Source organism: Manis pentadactyla, chromosome 5 (assembly GCF_030020395.1).
Source record: "Manis pentadactyla isolate mManPen7 chromosome 5, mManPen7.hap1, whole genome shotgun sequence".
In the NCBI taxonomy this organism is placed as follows: domain Eukaryota; kingdom Metazoa; phylum Chordata; class Mammalia; order Pholidota; family Manidae; genus Manis; species Manis pentadactyla.
In genome coordinates this window covers 95,518,028-95,545,889 of record NC_080023.1, presented here as the reverse complement: position 1 = coordinate 95,545,889, position 27,862 = coordinate 95,518,028, and the positions used below count along the sequence as shown (strand labels likewise).

Genomic DNA, 27,862 nt, shown 5'->3' with positions numbered 1-27,862 from the left:
AAAACTACTTTCTAGCAGAGTGAAGAGCAGGGAAAAGTCAATGATTAGACCTCTAGAGAATACCAAAAGTTTAATTTCCTTTCTAGGAAATTAACGTCTATCCCATATAAAAAATGCTAGTATCAAAGCTCCGAAATTAATGCAAATTAAATGCATACATTACTCTGAACAAATGAATGGTGGGATTATCCCCAAAACCACAGGAGGAGGCTTGGGGATAGCAGGCCCCAGGGTGGTCCTCGCTGTGAACACCTCCTTCACTGGAACATCAGAAAAGAACTCTGGCCTTTGAGTTTCACATGGAATCAAATTCCTGAATACAGCACTTTACTTCTTTCTCCAGTGATGCAAAATAGGAACATGTGTAGCTGAGAACGATGAAGCTATACTACTTAGTGGCTAATTGTTTAAAAATACTCAATCTCCAAAATGGCAGAATATTAAGTATAGCAAGTTAGCATTAGGGAAACTCACATTCAATGAAAGTCAACCAGCAAACAGAACCCCACAAAGATGTGGTATGAAAAGGATATTTGTTACAAAAAATAAGTTAGTATAAACACAATGAAAAACAGAAAAACAGAAGTCAAAACAGAACCTATGTTTTAGAAATAGTATAATTAGTCTCATTCAGTATTATTTCTACCACAAATTTGGGGAAAAAATTTTAAAAGACATACATCATAATTCCTTTGCTTATTTAAATGAAAGACACTAAAAATCCTATGTAGATTCTCAAAATGACAGAAATTTTAAGGAATAAAAAGGAAATAAAAGCCATAATATTTATACCTGCTTGAGGAATGGATAGAACATTAAATTTCATTTCTAGTTCTTCATCTGCAAACAGAGTACAGATTAGGATTGGGGGGTAGGAGATTATATAATGCTTATTGGAGTGAAGTTCTAGGGTCAGACACATGCAGCTATGAACCTCATATCGCCATTTTTATAATTTTGGGCAAGTCGCTCTATCCCTATGGTCTGGTTTCTTGACTTGAAAAATGGAGATTCACAGGGTTGTTGAGAGGATGAAATGAAACACTAGCTGCAGTGTATTGAGGATAATGCTTAGCATACCTCCAGTGTCATCCAACATTTCTGTAGTAACATTAATGCTGCTATTATCTTTATTATTATAGCTTTCCTAATCTCCCGGGACCTTGGTCAAGTCACTATACCTCTCTGCATATCCATTTCCTAACCTGTAAAATGAGAATAATAATAGTCTTTTTGACAGGTTTGTTAAGAAGGGCAAGTAGGCAACAGGAAGGAGCAATTTAAAAAGTAAAAGGATTACATTACAAAAGTATCTCCAAGAGATGTTCTAGTTTACCTAACTATATCTCTATGGTAATAATTTCACTCAGTAATTGAAAACTCTGCACATATCTTTCATGTGTCTTCCTTTTTATTTTTAACGAGAATCTCTAAAGCTTAAAATACACGTGTTTAGGAAATCTCCTTAATTAGTGCCTGTTAAGGAACAGTAATCACTTCCTAAACAGGCACTAATGGCAAACAACAATAGAGCATGGCATAATATGCAGCACAAATACAAATTAGAAACTCAAAGAATGGTTCTCTTTCATGGTTCTGCAGTTTTTCTAGAACAATAAAGATACCTCAGAAAGCTAAGATAACAGCTATATTCAGTGGTGTGCTGGAGCTGGCTCACACAGGCTTGCAAGAGCCAAGTGTTAAATTTTCAAGAAGTATGCAAGCCAGTTGTTAACAATCATTTGAGTTATATAAACTCACGATTAAATAAATTATATTAAAAATAAATGTACATCTCAAACTTATCACTTCCTATTATTTTCTCACATTCACTACATTTTTTTATTAGATGTGCTCTTGAAGTTATGTCTATCATATCTGTGTGGTGAAAATACCATGTAATGGTGTAGATCATAAATAAGATTTAATGTGGATTTGGATACAACTCTATGTGTCAAATCATGGTTGAAATGCAACCATAGTCTGGCTACAGCCACATGAGTTTAGCAAAAATCAGTGAAAGCACTCTGTGATCATTGTTACACATATATAACTTACAGAGTATTTCCTATTTTATAATTACTTGTAAATTGTGTCCTACCTTTACATAAATTGTGTGCATCCTTTATGTAAGTAAAATTTATTTAAAATTTATATATATAGTTTTTTGGAGATCTGGTTTAAACTAGTTAAACATTTACCAGTATATCACCAGTGATTTTTTTTTTATTTTATTAAGGTATCATTGATATACAATCTTAACAAGGTTTCACATGAGCAATATTGTGGTTACAACATTCACCCATGTTATCAAGTCCCCCCGACCCCAATGCAATCACTGTCCATCAGCATAGTAAGATGCTATAGAGTCACTACCTGTCTTCTTACATCACTAGTGATTTTTTTAACTCTTAAATGGAAAGAGCTATCTCTGGGGAAAAAGAAAAAGCTCTAACCTCAAATTATAAAAAGTAAATTAATCCTCATCCACTAGATGGCAGTAACAAGAATTAAGAAAACCTCAGAAAAATGAAGAAATTTACAAAGGAATTACTTCATCTGTTTTCTTCTCATGTGATCCATTAAATAATATTAGAACAGGAAATTAATCTTTTTAAAATCTGTCTTGTGCTAACTAGTTATCAAAATAAAATGACTAATTTTAAATACTGTCCTATTTTGTCAAGGCAAATATCCTTATAGACATTTTGCAAAAGCAGGATTATACTATACATACATCATTATAATTTTTTTTTCTTACTGCATCCCAACCTTTTTTATGTCAAGAAATATAGATCTGTAACACCATTTTTGGTAACAGCTTAATATTTGGTTGTTTGGATGTACTATAATATAGCAAGTTCCTATTTATTAATGGACCTTTTACTTGCTAATAACTTTTCCTATCCTAAATAATACTTTGAAAACAACCATGTGCATGCATATTTTTGCACTTGTCCAATAATTTTCTTAGGATAAATTTCAAATTATGGAATTACTTGATCAAAAGGGTACACATTTTTAAAATTTGATTCAAACTGCCAAATTTTCCTGCATAAATATTGTGCTAATTTATATGCCCATGAATGAGAATACAGTATTTCACCCAAGCTGGGTATCTTCAGTTTCTAACTTTTTACAATTCAGTGAGTAAATATTATATGTAATTGTTTCAATTTACTTTCTACTAATTCCCTCTTTCATTTACACAACTGCCCGATGAACATTTAAGAGCCTATTGTGACCAAGCACTTAGACACATATTAGAAAAGCCCCAGGGATTAGGTCACTGATCTTAAAAAGCTTCTTTTAAACTAGAGACAAACAGGCAGTGACACAGGCAGTTACTGAGTTGAGGGGATTTAGACTAAGGACCTGAGGGAAAAGGAATCAAGCTTATAAAATTTGTGAAGAAGAGGGGCAAGCATTGAAAGCAGACCAATGAGCTAGTTATTCATAAAACTGAACATGTAATCATAATTAGGTTTATTAACCAATTGCATTTCTTCTTTATTGAGCATATTTCCAGCCTTTAGTCATTTTTCTATCATGTTTTTATTTTTCTTAATGATACCTCATTATATATAGTGAATATTAACCCTTTCTGCAAATTGTCTTTTAATTGTTAATGGTGTATGACATACAGAAGTTTTAAATTTTATATATCCTAATTGAGCATTCTTTTCCACTATAGGTTCTTGGTTTTGGCAATCAAATTTATAAAGGCCTTTCCCAGACCAAGATGACAATCTCTTTTTTTCTAGTGTTTTTATCAACTTTATCCCGCATTTTAATCTTTTTTTTAATTAAAGAATCTTTGATATACAATCTCATGCTGGTTTCAAATATACAACACTGTGGTTCGACAGTTACCACTGTCAATTTATTATTAAATCCTCACCACCTCTAGTATGGTTACTATCTATCAAAGTACTAAGATGTTACAGAATCATTGATTATAATCTCCATGCTATACTAACATCCCTAGGACCAACTTACATTGTGATCTGCATCCTAATCTTTAATCCATCTCAGATTTATTATTATGTGTGGTATTAAAACAGAGATCGAACTATTTTTGTTCCAAATGGTTAGCAAGACATACCAATGCCATTCAGAAATAACTTTCCCCAACATGTTTATTACATTTCAAAACAAATGTAGATAAAACTCTTTGGGCTCAGAATGTAAGCTGAGGCTCCAAACTGTGGCAATACCCAGCAGTATGCACAAATATTCTACAAATAATGATAGATCCATCATCTCCACAGGAATTAAAGGATCACAAACCCCAGTTAGGGAACATATATGAGAAGCTTCTAGGTTCATTAAGAAGGCTATTTCTTTGAAGAGAATTTTAGCAGGAGAACGTTTTCCTTCCTTTAAGCCATGTAGGAAAGGCAGGGACCAAGAGAACCACTTTGGAAATGGTGGCAAGCTTTACCCAGCCGAAGAGACACCAGTCTGTTCTTTCAAGATGAAACCAATGAAAGTGTTAGCCGGAAATAGAAATGAGCGGATGGAGGGAGAATAAGGCCAGTAAAGCCCACTAAAAGGGATACGAGTTAACTGGATAAAACTAGAGAACCAAAAAAGAGTGAGTCAATCGGTTAATCAGCTGAAGTTCCAAAGCTCAGGAGCAACTTAGAATGTCAGGATATTCCCCCAGATAAAAGAAAAGTATCTGAGCACAGCCCATGTCTTCATTGTATCAATTAGATCATGCCATCGTAAAATGTACTTTAGCCTGCTAAAAGGCCCAGCTTATTCTTTAACTTAACCTATATGTTGTATTTTCCTCTTCCTCCATTCCTAAGTCAAGTAACTTTGTAAACAGGGCAGGAGACAAACCTCGGAAGTGTAAATAAACCCGTGTGGGCAAAGAATGCTGACGTCCCAAACCAACATAGTCACCTAAATAACCCTATTCTTAAAACAGAACTCCACAGGAATTATAAATCACCTGCATACATCATGTCTTATGCTGCCCCTTACCCAAAAAGGCCCTATAAAGCCCCAGACCCCAAACCCTTAAGCGCCTCCTCTCTGAGGTTACCCACTCTCACTTTTCTTTGAGTGTGTCACTGTCTCTGTCCTACTCCAGATAAGTAGGGAGGGGCGGCTGAGAGCTCTGATTTGGGCTGCAGGTTCCTGTCTCTTGGGTGACCGGGACGGGACTGCAGCTGTATGATAATGCTCCTTAGTAGCCTGCCTGAAAATCTCTTTTCTTTGCCTTTGGGAAGTTCTCAGAACATAATCTCACTCCATCCAGTGCTCTGAGGCTCCACCAGATCCTGGAGTAGCAGGGACTCAGTTCCCACACTGTGCAGATCCAAGTGGACTCTGGATGCCAGGTGACACTGGCTTCAGGAGTTGGCAAAGGATTATGCTCTTAAGCTGAGGGGCAGTTCATCGAGCTTCCCTTTCCTCCATTTTTCCTTCCTCTCTGCTTTATTCAAGTAAACCTGGCTTTATCTACCTTGACCCTGGCCCACTCCTCTCCTGGAGTGCATTCAAACAAAACTTTTACTCTGCTTCACTACTATGTCTCTGCCCTTCAATCCTTTGTTGCATTGGGGGAAAGAACCGAGGATAATAAACTCAACCCCCACCTAACAAAACTAGATTGAGGAGTTAGTTAGACTTATGTCATCTGACATGACAGGCACCCCAGGAAAGCAGTGAACCTCTGGGGCAAAAGGTCCCAACAGGAAATGGTGGAGCTTACTGCCTAAGGTAAAGCTTGGGTGAAAGAAGCTGGAGTCACTGAAGAAAGCTCGCAGGAATCTTCAAAGAACTCCAGGGGCCTCACAAAAGAGGCAGCATCTGAGTACTGGAAATGAAGACAGCAACTGATACAAGTCAAATACTACAAATATGTTACTCATTATCCCATTTCTCCCAGCCATAGAGATCTAAAAGCAAGGAGAATGCAGAGCAAAAAGTGAAAGAAGAAGTCACACTCTACCCCTTGCTGATTCCAGAGCCAACTGTCAGTCAGACCTGAGCTAAAGGAGAAAAGCTGTAAAATTGGAATAAAATCAAGTTTTGATCTACATGGACTAGACTTTTTCATAACTGAAAATGAGACCATCCAGTCACATGAAAGTAACCAAAACACTATCAGATGGCCTGAGGTGATATCTAGGACCAGGAAAAAGAGATGACAGAGTTTGTTTGAATGAAATGTTGGGAGAAAATCAAAGCTGTTTCCTGTGTGCAGCCCCTTCATTGAGTCAAGCTAGCTACACATTTAACACATAATTGGATTTCTTTCTGGATTCTATTCTGTCTCATTGACCTGTCTGTCTCTCCCTTCACCAGGACCAACTTTAATGACAAATTGCTGTTAGTTTTAAATTGCCTAAATGCAAATAAAAATCATGTTCAATCTAATCCAGTTAAAATTTTATGTCAGTTCTCACAAAAATGAACCATAGAGAGTAGACAAGGTGTGTATGTATTTTATATACATATATATATATATCCAAGGTGCTGACTTCTAAGTAGGCAAAAGGCAGCTGCCAAGCCCCTCAAGCAGTCTTAACTGTTATCACTTGATCCTCTGTGATAACTTGTCCCAATATCCCCATTTCCCATCTTTCCCTACTCTGATTTATGATTTGGGCAGAAAAACATGAAAAGAGAAGTGATAATCATGGGTCTGCATGTATACATCAGGAACTATATGTAATAAAATGACAAGAGTCAGCAAGAGAAGAGTGGCTCTAAGTATCAGTGGAACCAGAAATTTTAAGTCTTGTCATGAGGTTGATAGATATCTTAAGGTTCTCCTATTTGCCGTAATGTGTTCCCCAGAAAAACAGGCAAGATGGCTTCCTCATTCAATTCACTGACTTGTCAAAATAGCCCTGAGTGTTGGATTTCGATAATGATAATCATAGCAATTACTGGTGACTCAGTGCTCACTTAGGTCTAGATGTTTTACACACATTTAATGCTCAGAACAACCTTACAAGTTAGGAATTGCAAACTCTGTGTAATAAATTTTTTAAAGTTTCAAAATGATTATTTAAATTGCTGCAAGTAACGCTGCTATTCCCGAGAGGGCCTGGATGTGAACTCAAATGTACCTGACAGGTTGCCCAGTCTGCTCCCACACCTCCCCCAAGCTCTCGGGATCATTACTACGAACTACACCGATTTCTTCTTTAGTTTTATAAATTAGTATTTTGGCTATTATCAGTATAACATCTATGTGAAATATATACCTTTTAAACTCTATAACATATTACTATGCTGATAGTGACTACAAGAGAGGGAGTGAGTCACAATAATATGGGTAAATGTTGAAACCAATGTGTTATTTATGTGAAACCTTCATAAGATTGTATATCAATGATACTCTAATAAATACATATATACATACATACATACATACCTTCTAAGTGTCTGGAAACAACAAAATTAAAACCTCCAACTGTGCAGATTTCATTTGCCTTCCCCCTGTGACTTTGTTCCAGATGCCTTGAATGCTTCTCTTTTCCATACTTGAAAGTTATAAATATATAGTTAAGCAATTCTGGTCATTTTGGCATAACTCAGAACAAACTTTAAGCACTGCATTTAATAGCAAGATACCAAAGTAAAGACTATCATTAAAATTTGGCCATATATTATCAGTTAATGAGCTACATAAAATGCCTAGACATAAAATAACTACAGTTCATAAACTCAGCCATTAATTGAAGGGCACCATGCTAAGAATAATGAGGGTTAAATAACTCTTTAGCTATGGTTCCTACTCCCAAAGGGCATATAATACTATGTGAAGATAATATGAACTTAATAAGTATGAAGTACCCATTCATACAAATGAATCATTCGAAAGAAAATACTGCTTTGCTATTTCTGCATCATTGCATATGAGTGTTAATTGGGAAAGGTAATCTAGAAAATGTGAGGCAAGTAGAGATTTTAAGAAAAGATATTCTTCAACTTGAAAGAATTGATCCAATGAACATAATTACTTACAAAAGTGTATTTAAAATGAAAGCAGATGTTTGAAGCTTTGTAGCACCACTTTCCAGTCATATAACTTCAGGGAAATTACTTAACCTCTTTAGGCTTCTGTCAGCTTACCTATAAAATAGTATAACACCTAACCCACAGGGTTGTTGTGAGGCATCAGTAAAACAATCTGTACTTGGAATAGTATCTGGCACTATTACATAGTCCATTTTAAGACAAAGTAGATTTTACTGTTACAAATGCTAAAATTAGCCAGTCTGATTTTCTTCCTGGTATATAAATGATATACACCTCATTTTATGTTAGAAATAGTGAGTAACAGCTGCATCTGTTTGACTGACAATTTCACCCTATCTGCATTTAATTCTCCCCAAGTGCTATCTTTTTACTTGGTGATTTGCTTTAAGACTCTTCTAAAGGTCCATTAGCTATCTGTGCCTTAATTAAATTATAGTAAGCCTTCAACTTGCAAGAAACAGCCCCTGCCCTTGACACCCACATTCTGACTTTTGCAGCCCTTGGGGGCTGGGGGGGGCTAACAGTATCACTTAGTCTGTCCATTTCCAGCTCTCTGGCTCATAAAAACCCACCCCAGCCTCCACATCCTGGAATCAGGGGACCACCTCTGCCGGGCAAGGGCTCCCTTCCAGGAAGGGCTCTACCTTTCATCTTCAGGGCACTTCCTTCTGGGCACAAGGTGGGACTGCCCCTTCCTGCACTTGCTTTGGGCAATGAGGTATGAGTAGAAGTAACGTTCCTCTCTTCCAAGGAGATGCTTTCCCACCAGTACCCACCTCCCCGTGCTGCTTTCCTGTGCCATGGCAGACAGCAATACCGGACGGTGGAAGCTCTGCCAGCCTGTGCTCTGAATGAGGACACCATGGAGCAAAGTCTTCACCAACCCAGGATCCACACATGCTATAAGAAAGAGATGAATCTTTGCAATTGTAAGGCACTAATTGGGGTTATTTATTACTAGCCCATTTTTGACTGGTACACAGTTGGTTAAATATTACATAATAACTTGTATAAAACCTTGGATATCACACTCTTGGGGTGAGAATGTTAGCTCTCACTACAATATTGTCTTTTTCAATAAGGTACCTTTACTAAAAGGTAATCATCCCTGAAAGGAGAGTTACCTGCACTATATCATATTCTTCCTCAAAGATAAAGTATCATCCTCACCAGTCCACTAATGTCTGTGTCACCTCTCATTCTTTCTAGTATCTTCTACAAGCCATGCCTTACTCTATGCTATCTGCCTCAGCTCTCTTCACAACAAACAAGCTAGTCTTTTCATTTCTTTTTCTGTTAAACCCTAACTTCAGAATCATTTCCCAGTTTCCACATGCAAGCAACTAGCCTGCACATCAAACTTCAGGGATCCAGCCACTTATAGGCCCCCACAGTGGGGAAGGAGATGGATATGGATGAGAAAGTTAGGGTTTATAAGGCCTTAGACTCTGAAAGTTAAGGGCAACTTTTGTGCTGTAGCACTCATTAAGTGCATTCATTATTAATAATTTCCCATTATCTTTAACATAAAAGAATGTTTATAATTTCTGAAAAATTCCAAATGAACGGATGGCTTTACTTACCCAAGTTAGAGAAAATACTCACTGTATTTGGCAGGTCTATCCACTACAAAAATCATTTCCTCAGTTTATTAACTGGAAATGAAAATACTTGTACAGTAGTCTGGGGGTGAGAACATGGTAAACAGACAAGGCAGCTAACACAATATATCATTTCTTGTCAGTTAGGAAAAGGCCGTAATAAAGAGATGCATAAAGATATGCATACCAAGCCTAAGTCCTAGCAGAATAGTAAGTGAAAGGCTTGTCCAGAAAGGCAAGAGTGTTTAATGGTTGATTTCTATGTAGATAAGCCTATACATGTATTCTCCAGTCCTTGCTAAATAGAAATATCAATTCAGTGGACTGAAAGGTCAGTAAAATATACCTCAGGCTTCTCTAATCAGTGGCTACCCAAACCCATTCCCATTTCATATAAACAGTCTGAAGTCATCTAAATTACATCTGACATACAAATTAGGTTTGAATCCATAAAGCTTGTTACTGAGTAGCAACTCTTCTTTCCTAATTAAAAATTGTTACCCAAGAATGCCAGAAAATAAATTAAATTATATTCTCTCACAGCAATCTCTCTCCACCATGCTCAACCCATGCCCCAAGTGTTTACAGCAAAATAAGGTAAAGGAGAAAGTAAAAAAAATTATAGGCTTCATTTTACTATTTTTTTGTGAAACCATTACCATCTCATACACACACACACACACACACACACACACACATTTCTGATATACATAAAGTTAGAAGGGTTCAATTACTGAAAGGAAGGGTCCTCAGAGACCTAGTGCCATTTTTATGAAGAAGAGGAGACAGAATCCCACAGAAATCAATTCCAGGCCTGGAACTGAGATCATATAACTTCCAGTCATCAGCTCCGCTCACCACAATGGCCACAAGTAAAAATAAACAGAAAGGAGAAGATAAACAGGAATCTGGCTCTCCCAACAGCTCTATTTTTTTCATCAGAGGACATAGTTAACTGAGGCTGCATATATTTACATGTAGAAGAAAGGAAGGAAAAAGAGAAAAGGAAGGAAGAAGAGAAAGAGAAGGAAAATTTCAGCTTATGATGAGAGTTCTTAAAGAGAATACACTTCCCTTTCAAGCTTTACATCAGAGACATCAGCACCTACAATCTAGGATCAGAAGAATTAGCCACCTGCTGAATGAAGCCCCATCTTACTGCTTAAATCTGGTCTCAGAGCTAAGAGACTTAGACTTGGCCATGCCCTGGTTCACAGAAGTCTGGAGAAAAAAAGAGGAAGATTAAAGTCTGGAAAAATGGTTACCACATTGCTGGGCAAGTAAAACTATGTTTAGTGATTCTGTCTCTTTGCTACTGCTTTAGACTGCAGTTGGTTTTAAAAGTGTCCCTCCCCCTCAAAAAAAAGTATGTAAGAAATTAATGGAGATAATTATTTTCTTAATTTTATTTTAGAATAAACAGGAATATAAAGAGATAAGCAAATAAATATAAAATTAAAGTTGATGTAAATAAAAGTGACTTGAGAAATTATAAGGAAAGCATTTGGTACGTGTATACACAAACCCATTTGTAAAGCATGCTAGACATTCTACATATACTATTCCATCTCTCTCAGTTTCACCTTTTTAAATACCAATAAATATTTCAAAAATGTCCTATATTATTAGTGTAAAACTCTATATTACTTTGATTATTTTTCCTCATTATTTCTTGTAAGAGGCCATACACTTTAATAAGATTATGTGGGTTCAAATCCTGACCCCACTACTTGGTGGTTGTGAGTCTGTTCAGTTTTGTCTATAAAATGGGGGTAATATTATTAAATGACATAACTATAAAACTAAGTGGCTATGAATTGCTCCTTAACCTTCATTCATACAACAAATTTTCATTGAGCACCAACTAGGAACTGGAAAAGCATTAGACACAAAGGAAATGAAAATCATCAAGATGAACACAGCCCTGCCCAGGGAAGCTTCCAGCTTACTGGAAAAGAGAATCCTCAAACAGATAATTAATTAGTTACAATATGAGTATGCACTGCAAAGGAGAATGACAAGATCCTACCTACCCTGTAATGCTTGGATTTCAGAGTTTGGGAACTAAAAGGAATCCTAGAAGTAGACAATAGATTTTTTAAATAACTTAACCATAAAATTATTATTATAAAAATTAAGAAAATAAAGGAAACAAAAGAAAATAAATCTATACAATAATTATCAATAAAGTACCACACAGACAGAACAATAAAAACAACAATGATAGCTGCCATTTATGCCAGATGCTGTCCAGGCATTTTATAAGTATTGTTTTGTTTAATCTTTGTAACAACCCTATGAAATAGGTACTGTCATTATCTTCACTTTTAAATGAAGAAACAAAGCATGGAGAAGACTTCTATCAAAATTTTGATGTACAGCTTTCCCTTTTTTTCCTGTGAATATATATATATTTTTTCACTCAACAAAATATCATGAACATCTTTCCGTATTAACTATTCTTCTGCTATATGATTTTAAGAGTATGATATAAATGAAGACTATAAATACCTCAAGAAGCATTTAATAACTTTTATGACAAAGTAGTCAAATTCCTGTGACAGTTTTTCACTATATGTTTTCCCAACCTTTAAAAATGCCAAAATCTTATCAACAATAGCATAAAGATGCCGGGAGCCAACCTACGCTGCCTGCCTGATGGCACAGCCCAGGAGGCCGATGGATGGATGCCACACAGCGGACCTTCAAAAGGAAGGCTAGTGATATCACTTCTATTGCTTAAATTGACCATTTCCCCAGTCCAAACAGCCCTCGTGAATCAGAAAATGCCCCTGGAGAAGAGGACTGTTAGGAACAGTGCGGCAATCATAAAAACCCAAACCCAGCTTGTGAAACAGGACACTCCCCTTATCTAAAGAGAGAATGAAGCCCTACACATTCCCCCCAGGCCGGTGGGATGTTATCCCTGGGCTGGGAAATAGAAGAAAGTTCAGGTGAATCCAGGGTACAGCTCCCAGGCCAACTTGGCCCCAGGAGAAACAAGAGATGACTTACATGGGGTGTGGGTCAGGAAAGCAGGTGGAAAAATCTTGGTAGAGTCCCCTTATGAATCATTATTATAGAAATTACAGTAAGCATTGTTATACTCAAAATCAACAGACTGAGGGCTGCTCATTCCACTGTAAACAGTTTAAGGGAATTATGGAAAAAACTTGCCCCACAGCAAACCTAGGTGGCAGTCCGATTGAGCAAGTTTTAAGACATTGTGGTGCCTTTAACCTGAGATTAGAATCTAAAACTATGAGAGCAACAGAAAAATCGTGAGGAACAAAACATGATGACCTTTCATGGTTAGGAAAGCAGGGGAACATTCCGAGAAGTAGATTATGCCATAAATCACTGAATGACATATGCCTTATGATGATTTTATGATGATTTTTTGTAACCAATTCCCTTTATATTGCTTGATGTTTCTGCCAATAAACAGGCTGGCTTAGCAACTTTGCTAGAGTCTGTGTCCTCACTCGCCGATGCCGTTTCTCCTTCAGGGACTCCTGGACTCACTGGAGCTGGACTCTGATGAGGTGGTGCCCGAAAAGGGACCTGAAGGTAAGCCCCGCACCACGGAACAGATAGGACGCCACCTGAGGGTGCCGTGGACCCCCCTGTGATAGGCAGGGTGAGTAAGAGGTGGATAGTCAGAATTTCCTTGAGAAGTCATGGGCCATATTGACTCTAAAGAAAGAAGAAGACTCTTTATTGAATTTTAATGCATATGCTTGGAGGTAGAGGTATAAAAGTCACTAATGGACAATTAGCAAGATTTTTACACTTTGTACAAAAATGTTGTCCTTGGTTCCCTGAAGAAGGAAGTGTTAATTTGCAGACATGGAATAAAGTCGGAAATCAGCTTAGAGAATATTATACACAGAATGGCCCTGAAAAGGTCCCTGTTAATGCTTTTGCTCTGTGGAATTTAATTAAGGAAGTCTTAGAACCACAACAAGAGGCAGAAAAACGTCTTCAGAGGAAGAGTTTCCTTGCTGAAAATAGCCCTGAGGAAGAACCACTGCTACTCTCTGTAGCAAAACCTCTGTCCCGCCGTATGGTGATGAATTGACCCTGCAGGATGAGGAAGACTTAGAGGACAAAACCAGATATAATAATGAGGAGGAGGGCCCCTTCAGAATAGGTGCAGCCCAGTTACATGGGAAGCCTCCCACTCGCAAAGTCTCTGCATATTGTCCCTCAAAAAAATCAGAGCAGGGGATGCCTTCACACCCCCCTCCTCCTTTAACAGTAACTCAACAAAAGGCCCATACTGGGGTGCAAGCAGCTCTAAGGCAGGCAGAAATGCAAGGGGATACAGACTTTGCCATGGGTTTCCCAGTGGTTTATAGTGGGGATTTTGGTAATGAGGACATATCATGGGAGCCTATTCCTTATAAACTTTTGAAGGAATTGAAAATTGCATGTAAAGATTATGGTCCCTTAGCTCCCTATACCCTAACCTTATTGGAGGCTTTATCCAACTGTTGGATGACTCCTTATGATTGGACTCAAGTGGCTAAGGCCTGTCTAACAGGAGGGAATTAATTTGTTGTGAAGGACAGAATATGAAGACATGGCTAAGAAACAAGCATCAGACAACAAGAGAAGGAGAGGGAGGGACCATATAACTAAAGACGTGTTGCTTGGCAAGGGTAATTATGACTCAGCCCAAGGCCAGTTATACTTAGAAAAGGAAGCTTTAATACAAGCTACAGCCTATGCTGTTAATGCTTGGAGGGCTTTGCCAATAACTACAGAAAAAACAACTACATTAGGAGAAGTGAAACAACGAGCTGATGAGATTTATGAGGATTCTGTATCCAGATTAATACTGGCAGTTAGAAGAGTTATTACTAATGAGGAGGCTGCTAACATTTTAATAAAACAACTGGCCTTTGAAAATGCCAATTTCACTTGCCAAGCATTATTATGGGAAATTCGTAAGACTGGATCTCTTATAGATTATATATTTAACAGTGTGCTGTGTCACTCCAGCTTTCGTCCAGGGGGTGGCAATAGCAGCAGCCTTAAAAGGAGAAATTTATACCCAGTTTATGCAGGGGTTATCAGATAAGAAGCAAGCTCCTAAGGGCCCAAATGGCAGCTGTTTTACATGTGGTCAGATGGGAAATTTTAGTAGAAATTGTCCTCAAAAGAATCTTCCAGCACAAACTCAGTCTGTTAATCCTCCTCAGGCTCCTTGCCCTCACTGTCAGAAAGGGTTCCATTGGGCCAGAGATTGCAGGTCAAAATTTCATAAAAATGGAATTATCTTAGAGGTCATTGCTCTTAAGGCTGCTGACCCAATTATATGGAAAAATGACAGCCCTGTTTGGGTTGAGCAATGGCCTCTGACCACAGAAAAACTTAAAGCAGCCAGAGATTTAGTTAAACAGCAGTTGTCTGCAGGCCATATAGAGCCATCTAACAGCCCTTGGAACACTCCCATATTCATAATGAAAAAGAAATCAGGAAAGTGGCTTCTGTTACAAGATCTGAGGGCCATTAATGCCACTATGGAAGATATGGGAGCCTTGCAACCTGGCCTTCTGTCTCCAGTTGCAATTTCTTTTAACTATGATATTCTTGTCATAGATCTGCAGGATTGCTTTTTTACTATACCTTTGAGCCCTGGAGATTGCAGACGCTTTGCCTTTAGTCTCCCTTCAGAAAATCTTAAACAACCCTATCAAAGATACCAGTGGAAAGTTTTACCACAAGATGTGAAAAATAGTCCCACCTTATGTCAAAAATGTTGACGGTGCTTTACAAGAAATTAGAGACCTTTACCCTGATCTTTACTTAGTCCATTACACAGATGACATTTTCCTTGCCCACCCAGATTGTGCCCTTTTACAAGAAGTGCTAGACAAGACTCTTTCTGCTCTTAATACTTGTGGTTTACAAATAGCGCCAGAAAAAATTCAATCTAATCCACCTTATAATTATTTAGGAAGAGTTATTAATATACAGACAGTTTTTTATCAACCTTTACAGCTACGAAAAGATCATTTGCAGACTTTGAATGATTTTCAAAAATTATTAGGAGATATTAATTGGATAAGGCCATTTTTGCAGCTATCTACTTCAGATCTAAAACCTTTATTTGAAATATTGCAAGGAGACCCAGACCCTACTTCTAAGAGGGAGCTTACTGTTGAGGCCTCTAAAGCCCTAGAGTCAGTTGAAAAGGCACTAAACATTCAGTTTTTAAAAAGGATTGACTATAATACCCCTTGGGATTTAATAATACTGCATACTTCACATACTCCGACAGGATGTTTATGGCAAAATGGTCCCCTTGAGTGGATACATTTACCAGTGCCAGCAAAGAAAATATTAGTGGCCTATCCAGATCTAGTAGCCTCCCTTATCAATAAAGGAAGAAAACAGAGTCGGGAAATGTTTGGCAGAGATGTTGCAAATATTGTTATTCCTTATACAGAGATCAATTTGAAATTCTTCTAAATAGTAATGAGGAATGGCAAATATCATTAAGTAATTATAGAGGACAAGTGTTATACCATTTACCAAAAAATCCATTGTTACAGTTTATTTGTCATCATCCTGTTATTTTTCCAAAAACTTACAGTTCATCCCCCATATCCAATGCTGCCTGGGTTTTTACTGACGGTTCCTCAAATGGACCGGCTGTTACTAATATTGATAATCAGCCACATGTACAAACCACAAAAGAAGTTTCTGCCCAGAAAGCAGAGTTAATAGCAGTTCTGTTTGCCTTTTCTCAGCTTGTTGATAGAAGCTTTAACCTCCATACAGATTCCTGCTATATTGTGAAATTATTCCTTCATATTGAAACAGCTGTTATTGCTAGTAATAAAACCACCATATTTGAGTATTTGAAACATTACAGAATCTCATACATAAGTGAAGAACCCCATTTTATGTTGGCCACATCAGAGCACATAGCAAACTACCCGGACCCCTTCATGGAGGAAATGCTTTAGCAGATCAATTAACAAGAACTCTAATCTATTCAGCAATTGAAGAAGCCCAAGAATCACATCACATTCATCACCAAAATGCCCAGTCACTAAGATATCAATTTCAAATTCCTTGAGAATCTACTAGACAAATTGTTAGGAATTGCACCATATGCCCTACTCATGAAAATTCACATTTATCAGGAGCAAACCCTCGAGGGCTTAAGCCTAATGCCCTTTGGCAGATGGATGTAACCCATATTCCCAGCTTTGGGAAACTAGGTTTTGTCCATGTTACTGTTGACACCCATTCTCATGTGATTATAGCTTCAGCAAGGACTGGTGAGGCTTACAAAGATGTGATTCAACATCTGTTTTTAAGCTTTTCCTACATTGGGATACCTATCAACTTAAAAACTGATAATGTCCCAGGCTATACCTCCAAAAGCTTTGCCAGTTTTTGCAAAACCTTTAATATTCATCACTCCACAGGAATTCCTTATAACCCACAAGGGCAAGCTATTGTAGAAAGAGCTCATCAAACCCTTAAATATCAAATCACAAAATTGCAATAGGGAGACATCAAATATAGTTCACCTCATCATATTCTAAACCATGCACTTTGTCATTAATAACCTTAATGTTGACTCCTCAGAACACGCGGCCATGGGAAAACATTGGAACCCTAATTTGTAGGATCCAAACCGTCAGTAAAATGGAAAGACCTGCTCACAGGTCAATGGAAAGGGCCTGATGTTTTAACATGTGGGGGAGGATATGCTTGTGCTTTTCCACAGGACTCAGACGCCCCCGTGTGGATACCAGATAGACTCATCAGACATGTCTCGCCCGCCTCACCCGCCAGCACCTCCTCTTCCACACAACTTTCTGACCCCTCCGGAAAGTCCCCGGCCGAGAAGAAACCTTGAGGAACCTCTAGTGCAGCTCTTGCAGAACCTCACGCTGCAGGAGCTCCGAAGACCTCGCCGTCGGTATCCAGTTCCTCCGCGGCGGCGGTTCGCGAGATCAACTCGAGTAAGTGACCTCCCGACCTGGGGCCAGTTAAAGAAGCTGACAGAAGCAGCGAAGCTGTAGTCGGTCGCCAGGGTTTACCCGTTACCAGTAAAACTCTTTTTAGTGCTATGCTTGCTGTCCTGACCTGCCAGGTAACTTGAGAAAAATCAGGGAAATCCTACTGGGCTTATCTACCTAAACCTCCTACTTTTCAGCTGGGAAAATGAAGATTTTCCTGTTTTTACCAATCTAACTCAATTGTTAGGGGGAACCCAATCTTTTACTCAATTTAATCAGGCCATTATAAATTACAATTTTTCCTCTTCTGGAGTTTCTAGTTCCCCTCCCATTTGCTTTACTACATCCAATACTTCCACAGTTCCTGGGTGTTTACCCTTTAGCCTTAAAGGATTATTAACAGATTCCCCTACTTTTAATAATCCACAAGTGAGAGAATTGTGGTCTTTAATCCTTTACCTCCCAGTAGGACCAGACCCTAAAATAAAAACACTTAAAACACGTCCTAAATCATGTATTTCCTGTCCCAGCTCCCCCACCAGAAAATTCCAATACAGATAGCGATTGGTTAATTATAAATAGGAAGATAGGCTTTCCCATATGGATAAAATGTATGTATTCCTCTCAAATTGAAAGGCCTATACCAATGTTTAATCTTTCTCTTTATGATTGGAGTTCCCCCAATCCTTCTACTGATTATAGAGCATATTTGCGCACCTCAAATGTTTGCTACAAAAGGAATGATGCTTATCTACCTTTGCCCCTAACTGTGAACCGATGGCATATTAACGCTTGGGTCCCTCCCATTTTGACCACATTCCTAAATGGTAAAAGTTTCTTACAGTCAGAATTGTGGCGAGCTATTGCAGTTATTAGTCCAGTCAGTCTTCATAGACCTTCTAGTACAACTACTTATCAAATACAAGCCTGTTTACATACACCTTATGCCTTTGTTTTATCCTAAAATTATATCTCTATGAATATTACAAAAGATGTTGGTAAGTTTGTGATTAATTGTACTCATTGTATTCTTTCTAGTTGCATTTCTGCAAAAAATAATGCTAAGATTATATCGATAGTTTGCCATCCTCCGTTGTGGGATTAATATATAAATCAAGTATAGAAGTCAAATGTATAATCATATATGACTTGATTATTTTCCCTGTAATCCCTGATAAGTGATCAGGAACCGAACAAACAAGACCAAACAGTTTCTGTGACCTAACTGCCCTTGCTATTGTTTCAATACCTTGTAAAGACGTCACGCTTCAGGAGACTGGAGACTGCTGAGGATTAAGTTTAGAGTTAGTTAATGGTTGCCTATTAAGTCCCCCACACAGAATTCTACTGTTGTTAACATGTATTTGCTCAATAAATACGAAGGGTGCCCTTTCAGCACCACTCTTGCACTGTTACGCCTCGAGTCCCCCGGCTGGTCCTTTCAGGTCTTCGACATCTCATCGCGTCTCCTCCCTTATCTGTGGGTCAGAGGCAGGGAGGGACCGATACTCCGTATTTTAATGGTTCCTGTAACTTTAAATTCCTCACGGTTTGATAATTATGGCTTACAAGCCCTAAGAGATACTAGTCTCCTTTTGCTCCGTGGTCAACGTTTTGTGGTTTCTCTAATTCTCGGAATTACTACCCTCATAACTCTGGCTACTTCCTTTACACTTTCAGCTGTAGCACTCACCCAAGAAACACATACCACCACATTTACTGATCAGCTTTCCAAAAATATATCCTTAGCCTTAGCAACACAATAAATTATTGATCAAAAGTTAGAATTCAAAGTTAATGCTTTAGAAGAAGCTATTTTAACTATTGGTCGTGAACTAATGACACTAAAGGTTCGCTTAGCACTTCGTTGCCATGCAGATTATCACTGGATATGTGCTACTCTCTTCAAGTCAATGAATCTGTTCATTCTTGGGAAAAGGTTAGAAATCATATTATGGGTATATGGAATCATACTGATTTAAGTATTGATCTTTCTAAACTTCACCAAGAGATTCATGATATAAATCAGGCCAAAAGAGATTTTTCCATTTCTCATATTTCTCAAGGATTTTTTAATAATATTGCCTCTTATGTTTCAAAACATAATATTTCCTCCCTGTTAATTAATGTAGCTATTAGTGGTGGACTTATCCTTCTTCTTCTCCTTTTCCTTCCAGTCCTCTTCAAGCTCTTAAAGAACAGCATCCAGAAGGTTGCAGCCGAGCTTCATACCTTCAAATTAAAAAATAAAAAAAGGGGGAGATGCCGGGAGCCAACCTACGCTGCCTGCCTGATGGCACAGCCCAGGAGGCTGATGGACGGATGCCACAAAACGGACCTCCAAAAGGAAGGCTACTGATAACTCTTCTATTGCTTAAATTGACCATTTCCCCAGTCCAAACAGCCCTCGTGAATCAGAAAATGCACCTGGAGAAGAGGACTGTTAGGAACAGTACAGCAATCATAAAAACCCAGCTTGTGAAACAGGACACTCCCCTTATCTAAAGAGAGAATGAAGCCCTACACATTCCCCCCAGGCCAGTGGGATGTTATCCCTGGGCTGGGAAATAGAAGAAAGTTCAGGTGAATCCTGGGTACAGCTCCCAGGCCAACTTGGCCCCCAGGAGAAACAAGAGATGACTTACATGGGGTGTGGGTCAGGAAAGCAGGTGGAAAAATCTTGGTAGAGTCCCCTTATGAATCATTATTATAGAAATTCAGTAAGCATTGTTATACTCAAAATCAACAGAATGAGTGCTGCTTATTCTACTGTAAACAGTTCAAGGGAATTATGGAAAAAACTTGCCCCACAGCAAGCCTAGGTGGCAGTCCAGTGGAGCAAGTTTTAAGTTATTGTGGTGCCTTTAACCCGAGATTAGAATCTAAAACGATGAAAGCAACAGAAAAATACTGAGGAACAAAACATGATGACCTTTCATGGTTAGGAAAGCAGGGGAACATTCCGAGTAGATTATGCCATAAATCACTGATGACACATGCCTTATGATGATTTTATGATGATTTTTTGTAACCAATTCCCTTTATATTGCTTGATGTTTCTGCCAATAAACAGGCCAGCTTAGCAACTTTGCTAGTGTCTGTGTCCTCACTCGCCGATGCCGTTTCTCCTTCAGGGACTCCTGGACTCACTGGAGCTGGACTCCAGCAGGAAGGGGTTGAAAGTATCTGTCCCTTTCCCCTGTTGATCTTAAGTTCTTAATGAGAATGCAAGAATTTAAGTCTGTGCTCCAGAATATACATAAATCATATGCCTTGACATAAGAAGCCCTGTGTGGCTGTGTTTTCACCAAGACAGAATGGATGCCTCCAGGACAAATCAATGTGCTTGAAGCTGTCTGAACTAAAAATGCTGCTTTCCCATGCAAAACCAAATAGAAGTTCAACTTTCAATAGATTCCTTCACTTTAGGTTCCTTTATTTGAAATATAAATAATGCATTGGCCTTATAGCAATGATGCAGATGTTGTGGTAAATGAAGTCCTACAACAGTTATTCAACTGAGCATCTGTCAGACAGTCCAAAACCCAGTGTATGATATTAATGGGCATTCTGATTTTCTGTACAATGCCTCCAGCATTTGGGAGAGTCTTAAAAATGCTAATGACATCACTTCTCATTATAACCTAATACTGGAAGCAATCTGGTGCCAGTAATTCAAATAAGTAGACATTCCCTGTGTTTGTTCAGTTAGAGCCAAATTTTTAAATGTCACTAGCCCTTTTTATTTGTGTGTGTACCTAGGTATAATTTGTCCCACAAATGCTCTATATAACTATAAGTGATTTCTATAGTCTCTAGCATAGTATTAGGATCATAGGAGTATTTAAAAGTGACTTATCAAATGAATATGTGTCTTGTGTCTCTTTACTATATTCTTAGTAACAAAAATAAAGAAATTAGACAAAATCTGGCCTGGGTAACAGGCAAATAACATTTGATAAGGTAAGAGGCCTGTAATTGTGTTTCTCTTGCCTACTGATATGATTGCTGCAAATTACTAAGGCACTGGAAACATGAGATGACTTTTGGTGGACATTGACAACCTGGTAAAATTGTTTGTCAACCACCATACTGAGAATCAGTGTGAATAATTCCGAATTGTGAATTTACATGTGAATATAAATTTATTATAAAAACTAATTTAATAAATTGACAAAGCTAAAATAAGAACTGCCATTTAAACATAATCCAGGGAATAGCACAAGAATTTTTTTTTCAGTAAGAAAACATTGCCATTTTTGTTAATAATTAAAAAATAAATTTAAAAAATAGATCATAAACTCTTTTGAACTCAGAAAGAAAAAGGCATATGATTAAAGTTAAGACAACTCAAGTCTTCCATCAATTATTGTTCTTTATAATAATAGGTGCAATTTGTATAGCTGTTCTTTGTAATAACAGGTACAATTTTATAGAAAGGCATATTCACTTGCAAACATCTAAGAAGCCTCAGAAAAGGCACATGGGAAAAAAACACTGGTGGCTTCCAGGTAAGGGAGTTGGTAGCTGGAGGACAGAGATAGGGAGGGAAATTTTTCACAATATGCCTTTTTTTTTACTTTTTTGAATCTTGAGTCATTTTAATGAATATCCAATTTTAAAATAAAATTCAAATTCTAAAGAATGGATTGTTCCCTGATATTTTGTTTTTTAAATTCACAGTCTCTCCTGAATTTCACTTGATTAACATCACTCACCTAGCTTTCCCATATTCTATAGATTAGCTTATCATTTCCCAAGTAATTTAACAAACTAGTCATAAAAAAATATTTCCATAAACCTTACTTTAGTTCTTAAAAGACATTTGTTTCAATTTCCACCAAATATTAGCAAACTAATTTTACAATAGGAGCTATCATGAAAACTACAACTTACAAATAAAACTGAAAAGCTTGTTTTCATATTATGAACTACAGAAAATTCTTCAGTAAAGGGAAAAATATAATATTCTTAATTTAAAAATAAGAAGTTCACTTTAACAACTAATTCACTTAACAAATACTGAGTTCCTACTATGTGGTAGGCATTCTTCTGGTTTTGGAAGATACAATAATAAACAGAACAGAAAAATTATGGCACTTACATTCCAGTGTAACATTCCACTGAAGAGTGGTTCACAGAATACTAGACATTCTAAGGTGGTAAATAAACCCTGTGTCTTACATCTTCCATTTCTTTGTTTTCGATTTATTTCACTTTTCCATCTGGATCTTTTTGCCACCTCTCATTTTTTTCTTAGCTCAGCTATCTAGAAAAATTCCACTAGGTGGCACTGTCTCATTGCTCAGAATAAAAAGTAATTTTCTTTGTTTCCATAGGAATGTATTCTTTTTGTTTCCTTGGTTTTTGTTTTTAACTTGCTATTTCTGTGACCAAAACATGGCTTAAAATAAATTATTTGGGGAAAAATAAAAATATATACAAAAAATGGATAAGAAAGTCTGAGTTTGCTGGAACACACAGTCTTCTAACATAGCAAGTTAAGATAAGACCTTGCACTCGGTCATATCCCAAAAGACATGCTGGTGGATAAACTCTTCACCACAGATGACTAGAACTCCTGAAAAGAAGTGGTATAGAATGGTGGGACAAGAAGTCTGGAGAAAGTGAGACAGACATGCATTCAAGTCCTAGCTTTTGCTCACCTTTAATCCACCTTTAGATGAACAACCAGGGACAATTCACCTAATCACCATGAACTTTAAATTTCTCATTAGAAAAATATAAGGAGTAATATATCCTTACTCATCCAAGTGGGTATTACAAAGATCAAATGGTTTAAAACACGTGAAAGTGTTATTTGGGACACACTTAGTTCTATGGTTCTAATGAGATTATTCTGGCTAACAGAAAAATACATGACATTTGGAATTATAAACATAGAAAATAATATTTTTAATTTACTTTTAAATCAATGCTCACTATGTATCAAGAACTGTTCCAACTGCTTTAAAATATTAATTCATTTAATATTTTAAATTTAACCTTATGAGGTAGGTACTATTATCCTCATTTACAACTGATGAAACTGTGCTACAAAGGGATAAAAATAACTTGACAAAGGCCATACAGCTACTAAGTGTCACAGCTCATGTCCCAAGGACAACCTCATTGCTAAACACCACATCCATTTTATAAGCTGTTTAAGGCACTCCTGTAGCACTGAAAATATTGTGTCTTGGGGTATGCTGGCACTAAAGAAAAGGAATTCTTCTCAGAGCATGACAGAGTAAGGAATATAACTGCTTCATACAAAGAAATCAAGCTAATCATCCCTAAATATGCCCGAATTGAAAGAGATGGGAATAGTGATCATGCAAATGAAGTGTATACTCGCATATCTTGGGTACTTTTGTACCTGCTCCCACATACAGCCTGGCATCCAAAAGGTGGAAATGAAAGGTAAGATGTTCAACACCTGTCACTGCTTTTTCCAGTCCTCCAGTGCCCTGCTTAAGCTCTTCTAAAACAAGTTCAGATCTATTTGTTGGGAACAAAGAAAAAGTTGAAGTGTAAATACACTGTATCAGTAGAGAAGTTTAGAACATGCCGTTTGTTGAGTACAGATTCTTTTGGCTTGAATTATGGCTCCTCAGTTACCAATTAAAAGATTTGGAGAATATTATTGATATTCACATCAATATCAATTTCAATTGATATTGAAATAGGGACAGTAGTAGTAGTAGCTCTTAGAGGTGCAAGAATAAAATGAGCTAATACATGGGAAATGCTTAGAAAAGATGTAGCATATAGTAAGAGCTCAAAAAATATTAATTATTATTATTGTTGTTCTTACTTCTCAAATCACATGAGCTCTTTACACTCAGTGACCGAACCACCTGCCATTTAGTGCTCTACAATAAAAAAGCTCCCCCATTTACCACTTCCAGTTACCAAATTTCAGGAACAGAGACAAAGCAATGCTCCAGATGACAAGCACCTATCACTGATATGGTGACAGTGGTCCCTAACAGACGGCATTTTGAACTAGTGACAGCTTAATTTTGCAACAGTCTTTCTGAGATTAACCTGCCCCAGGAAAAATTAACTTTCTCTATTTTACATCAATACTATTGCTCCGTCATTCTTGAATTTTAACTTCTGTATGTCTTTCCTTGTCCTCTGCGGTGAATGCTTGCAAATTCCTTGAGGCAAGGTCTCATACATTTTTATGCTCTTCATACTATTGACTGAGGAAGACTCTCAAAGGGTGTTAACCTCATTATGCTTACTGTGTACTGCAAACATCACAGAACTGAGAAGACAAGATGCCAGGTGGATGGTTTCAAAGGCAGACCCATGGCTTAGGTATCTTTTTCTCCCAGGACTGTGCACTCTATGAGTTGCTATCATTCCATAGTATGGGCCAAAAATAATCACTCAAAGAACAAAAGATAATATCATATTTGCCTTCACAATTTTACTCTATTTTTTTAACTTTCATATCCAAAAAGTGGTAAAACCTGAGTGAAAAAACATATACAATGAAATTTGGATTATGTCACTTTTCAGCTGGAAACCCCCAATGGCACCATATCTTACTAAGAGTAAAACCAAAGACCTTATAAGACACTCTGTGAAAAGCTAAAAGCTTTTCTTCTAAGATCAGGAACAAGACAAGGATGTCCACTCTCACCACTTTTATTTCTACATAATACTGTAGGTCCTACCACAGCAGTCAGACAACACAAAGATATAAAAGCCATTCAAATTGGTAAGGATGAAGTTAAATTATCACTATGTACAGATGACATAATATTACATTAGAAAACCCTAAAGACTCCACCAAAAAAAACCATTAGAATAACTGGATTCAGCAAAGGTGCAGGACACAAATTAATACACAGAAATCTGTCACATTCCTATATATTAACAACAAACTAGCAGAAAGAGAAATCAGGAAAACAACTCCATTTACAATTGCATCAAAAGAATAAAATACGTAGGAATAAACCTAACCAAGGAGATGAAAGACCTATTTTCTAAAAACTATAAGACACTCATTGAAAGAAAATAAAGAAGACACAAATAAGCGGAAATCTATCCCATGCTCATGGAGTGAAATAATTAATGTTGTAAAATGACCATCCTGCCTAAAGCAATTTACAGACTCAATTCAATCCCTATCAAAATTCTAACAGCATTTTTCAATGAACTAGAACAAATAGTTCTGAAATTCATATGGAACCACAAAAGACCCTGAATAGCCAAAGCAATCCTGAGAAAGAAGAGCAAAGCTGGGGGGATTACACTCCCTGACTTCAAGCTATACTACAAAGCTATAGTAATCAAAACAATATGGTATTTGCACAAGAACAGACCCATAGATCAATGGAACAGACTAGAGAACCCAGGTATAAACCCAAGCATATATGGTTAATTAATATACAATAAAGGAGCCATGATTATACAATAGGGAAAAGACAGCCTCTTCAATAACTGATGTTAGGAAAACTGGACAGCTACATGCAAGAGAATGAAACTGGATTACTGCCTAACTCCATACACAAAAGTAAACTTGAAATGCAGCAAAGGCCTGAATGTAAGACATGAAACCATAAAACTCTTAGAAGAAAACATAGGCAAAATCTCTTAAACATAAATATGAGCACTTTTTTCCTGGACACAACTCCCTGGGCAAGGTAAACAAAATAAAAAAAGAACATGTGAGCCAGAGACGGGTAAGATTCCTCAAGGGAGGAACAACCTAAGACAGCCACAGTCGCAGGGGGCCATCTGGTGAGAAAATGGGGAGCAGCAGAGGTGAGGCTTAGAACCTCCCCCTTCATGTTCTGAGAGAAATCTTCTGCATACGTGGATGTTTATTGCCCTTGTCTAGCTCGGATTAACACATAGTCTACAGGCACACACCTGATCATCTACATTTGCTCTCTTACAATACTAAACTATGTTTTCTACCTTTATCTCGTATCTACCTACCACTTCAGCATTTTATTAAAAATAATAATAATAAAGAGAGAAATGTGGTATCCACATATAAATCAAGTTTAAAAATCAAATAAATATTCATATTTGAACTGACTGTTTATAGTTCATAATGCATGAACAAAAGTGAAAGCTTCTGTGATGACTGCCCTTGCACTGTTCACCATGTAACTTATTCACTATGTAAGAATTTGTACTCCATGTAAGAACTTGTTCGTTATGCATCAGAAGATTGGAGACTGACGAAAATTAGGCTTGGGGTGGATTAATGATTGTGCATTGAGTATTGACCCCCCTATACAGAATTTTATTGTTGTTAACAACTATTTGATCAATAAATATGAGAGATGCCCTCACAAAAAACAAAACCAAACAAACAAACAATATATATATATATATATATCACACTTCCAATTGTAAAATAAATAAGTAACCGGGATGTAATGTATAGCATACGGAATATAGTTAAAATATTGTAACAACTTGGTATGGTGATAGCTGATACCTAGAATTATCATGTATATAAATGTTGAATCACTGTGTTGTACACCTGAAACTAATGTAATGTAATACTGTGTGTCAACTACCCTTCAATAAAAATAAATAAATAAATAAAAATAAAAAAAAAAAAGAACATGTGGAAATACACCAAACTAAAAGGCTTCTGTACAGCAAAGGACACCATCAGCAGAACAAAAAGGCATCCTACAGTATGGGAGAATATATTCATAAACGATTTATCTGATAAGGGGTAAACATCCAAAATATATAAAGAGCTCATCAAAAAAAAGAATTAACCCGATTGAAAAATGGGCAGAGGACCTGAGCAGACATTTTCCAAAGAAGAAATGCACGCCAACAGGCACATGAAAAGATGCTCCATATCGCTATTCATCACAGAAATGCACAATCAAAACCACATTGAGATATCACCTCACACAGATCCAAATGGCCACTATCCAAAAGACAAGAAATAATAAGTGTTGGCAAGGATGTGGAGAAAAGAAAACCCTCCTATACTGTTGGTAGGAATATACATTGGTGCAGCCACTATGGAATGCAGTATGGAGATTCCTTAAAAAACTAAAAATAGAAATACCATATGACCCAGTAATTCCACTTCTAGGAATTTACCCAAAGAAAACAAGATCCCTGATTTAGAAAGATATATACACCCCGAAGTTTGTTTATTGCCACATTATTTACAATAGCCAAGAAATGGAAGCAACCTAAGTGTCCAGCAATAGATGATTGGATAAAGATGTGGTACATATACACAATGGAATATGATTCAGC

The 27,862-nt window shown here is 37.2% G+C and overlaps 1 long non-coding RNA gene across 1 annotated transcript; it reads left to right on the top strand.

Annotated features, from left to right (window-relative positions):
- The first annotated feature begins 12,191 nt into the window (after positions 1 to 12,191).
- Positions 12,192 to 21,792, top strand: LOC130683828 (uncharacterized). The gene is made up of 3 exons (XR_008997828.1): positions 12,192 to 13,181; positions 17,365 to 17,602; positions 19,777 to 21,792. It is a non-coding gene; the product is annotated as an uncharacterized LOC130683828 (long non-coding RNA).
- Positions 21,793 to 27,862: the final 6,070 nt, after the last annotated feature.